Genomic DNA, 3,261 nt, shown 5'->3' with positions numbered 1-3,261 from the left:
GGGAATTTCCTAATTGCCATCAAGAACCAGCATCTATCTACCCTGGAGGGAAGCTGACTTAAAATCCTGGAAGATATCTCAATGAAAAATACAGGTATCACTTTTTCTCTTTACTTCCTGCCTTCAGGCTAAATTTACAGTTTAAAAAAAAATAGACTATCTCAATAAGCTTGTAATCAGCTCCCGGCTAGCACTTGGGTAAAAAGAGAGGCCTTATACTTTGCTTGGTTCAAAAGCTAACACATCTGAACTCCTCAAAAAGAAGTAAAAATGTGGACCCAGGAGCTAAGAATTCAGTGCCAGAGACCCTGCTCCTGTCTCTCTCCGCTCCCACCCTGCAGAGCAGGTTCTAGGAGAGAACAGGAAAAAAGATGCTACTCTCCATACCCTCCTCTACCAATTAGATTGTTGTGTACCATTTTGAAGCAGGAGTGGCATCCACTTGCTAAACAACATGCTTCTGGAAACTCTATGAACTTTGATAAATGACGATAGCTATAGAAAGGCTTCAGGCCTTTTGTTCATAGCGTCACTATATGTGCTTGACTCGGAGGCAATCAACAACATTGTTGTTGTGTACCATTGTGTGGACTTCCAACTGGTAGTTATCCATGGGACAGAGCAGAATTAATTGTCCCATAGCATTTTCTAGACCAAGATCTTGACAGGAGTACATCACCAGGTCTTCTGCTGGTGGACTTGGAACACCAATTTTTCAGTCAGTGATCAAGCACTTTGTCATCATGTCACAGGTCCTCCTTTGGGTGAGTAGATCACATTTCTTTCCCTTTCTTGTCTTACTCTCCTTGATAGAACTTCCAGAACAATATTTAATAGAGAGGTTAACAGGGCATTCTTGTCTGGTTCCTCTTCACAAAGGGAATGAGAATAATATTGGTGGTTGGCTTTATGTATCTGCATTTAATTCTATTGAGCGATTTTCTTTATACTCATGTGTTGCTGAGAGTTGTCTGTTTGTGTTGTGATTTTAATCAGGACTAGGTGTTGGATAAGGCAGCTCTGATGGCCTAGTGGTAAGAAGCTGTGCTACAATCCCAAAAGCAGCTCAAATCCAGCAGCAGCTCTGTGGGAGAAGGAGGATATGCACACTCCTCCTGTGCTATTTACTGCCTCTGAAAACACACTAGGAGTGGGTTCTGACTGGACGGCACACAATAACAACAACAGCTGTTGAATATTATCAAATCTTTTTTTTGCATTGATTGTAATCATTGCAATGTTCTTTTCCTCTATTTGTGTGGTTGATTGTGTTCATTATTTTTTTAATGTTGTACCATCTTTGCATATTTGATCTGAGCCCCACTTGATCACGACGCATTATTTTTTTAAAGATACACACACACACACACACACACACACACACACACACACACACAGTGGTGTAAAAGAATAAGGACCGTGTATGTTGCATACCACAAGCGACCCGAGGCCTGGGGAAGAGAATGGCAAAGATTACTACTTTGTCACCAGGGAAGCCATGCAGAGAGACATTGCTGCAGGGGACTTCATTGAGCATGTCGAATTCTCAGGGAACCTGTATGGAACAAGCAAAGCTGCTGTGCAGGCCATACAGGCCATGAACCGGATCTGTGCGCTGGATGTGGACCTGCAGGGTGTGCGGAACATCAAGAAGACAGACCTGTGGCCCTTCTACATCTGCGTGCTGACACCCTCCCTTGAGAACCTGGAGCAATGTTTGAGAGGCCAGAACACAGAGACAGAGGAGAACCTCGTTAAGCGGCTGGCCACTGCCAAGGTCAATATGAAGAGTAGGAGGGAACTAGGCCTGTTTGACCTCGTCATCATCAACGACAACCTGGACAAGGCATATTCAATTCCGAAGGAGGCCCTCTCTGAGGAAATCAAGAAAGCTTAAAGGACCAGCTGCTTCTGAGGAGCACTCCAGCCTGCTTTCATTACACAGGATGCATTCCAAGCCTTGCCCCCCATTCCACAGTGTCCCTACTGGAGCTGCAGCCCAGATCCTGGCAGCTCCAGCCAGTCTGGACCTGGACACTGCCTCAAGACTCAAGCTCAGGAGTCTCCCATCAGGCTTAGGCCAGACCAGCTCCCACAATGACCCTCCAGGCCTGGCGTGAGCCTGCCCTTGTATGCACTGCACTCTTCAGTGACCGATGGCAGCACCCTCTCACCTATACCCCAGCAGCCAGAGCTGGGGTCACATTGTAATAAAATGGTTCCTGGGGTTATACAGTGAAAAAAAAAAAAGAACAAGGACCACATGGGGATGGTCATATCTGACTCTGTCAACAACATAAACAACATAAAACCAATTCCCATGAGGTTAGATACTCCCACAACTCTCTCTACTCATCCCAACATCAATCTTACTGCTTTACTGGGTTCAAAGTCTGATGCAACAGCTCACAGATCACCCAGAACCATATTATGGAAGTCAAAAGTCTGTAATTCAATTGACAGCAAGATGCAATCTCTCAGTCAGGACAACCTCAAAAAACTTGCTCACAGGCAACTCAGCCTTGAGCCTGTGGTGTTAGGCCAAGTGTTACAAAGCTCTCAGGGAGCTCTGGTGGCCTAGTGGCAAGATGCTGCACTGCAATCCCAGAGATATGTGGTTCGAATCCACCAGATGCTCTGCTGGAGAAGGAGGGGGCAATCTCCTCCTGCACCAGTCAGATCTGATTTGACGGTACATGTAAAAAATAATACAATAAATTTTTTTTTTTAATTTAAAAAAAAACCAAAAAAACACAAAGCTCTCAGTCCCGCCAGTATGGCTCTTCCCCGCCAACAAACTTGAGCCAAAGGCTCTTGGCTCTGGGTCAATGGCTTCACGGTCCTAAAGTCCACTCTGTCTTCCGTCAGGTCTCCGGGTCTCTGCTGCAGCTGCGCTGGCTACTGCTACTATAGGTCCTTGCCCCAAAGGGTGCACTATGTTCTCTTACTTCTTCTTTGCTGGTGTCAGAGTCTCCAATTCTGATGCTGGATCACTTCAATTTAATGGTGAGGCTGGTCATTCCCATTATGGATACGCTAACACACCCTACTCACATACTTCCACCCATCCATTGGCAAAGTGAGTCAATGGCTCCTGAAGCTGTTTTGAACAATAAACCTTTAACATCACAGGTGTTGAATTCTCCCCCCCTTTTTTTTTAATTGGGAAAAACATATTGGGGGTACAAGGAGGTGAGGGTTGGGGGCAGAAGGGTGAGGATGGGCCAGGATGCAGTTGCAGAGCTGCACAGTTTGGTCAGT

The 3,261-nt window shown here is 45.7% G+C and overlaps 1 pseudogene; it reads left to right on the top strand.

Moving 5' to 3' along the window:
- Window positions 1–1,423: 1,423 nt before the first annotated feature.
- Window positions 1,424–1,915, top strand: LOC102855126 (annotated as a pseudogene).
- The last annotated feature ends 1,346 nt before the right edge of the window (window positions 1,916–3,261 follow it).

Source organism: Elephantulus edwardii, unplaced genomic scaffold, assembly GCF_000299155.1.
Source record: "Elephantulus edwardii isolate Elephantulus edwardi_28Jun2011 unplaced genomic scaffold, EleEdw1.0 scaffold00134, whole genome shotgun sequence".
Lineage (NCBI taxonomy): Eukaryota > Metazoa > Chordata > Mammalia > Macroscelidea > Macroscelididae > Elephantulus > Elephantulus edwardii.
This window is presented reverse-complemented; position numbering and strand designations above follow the sequence as displayed.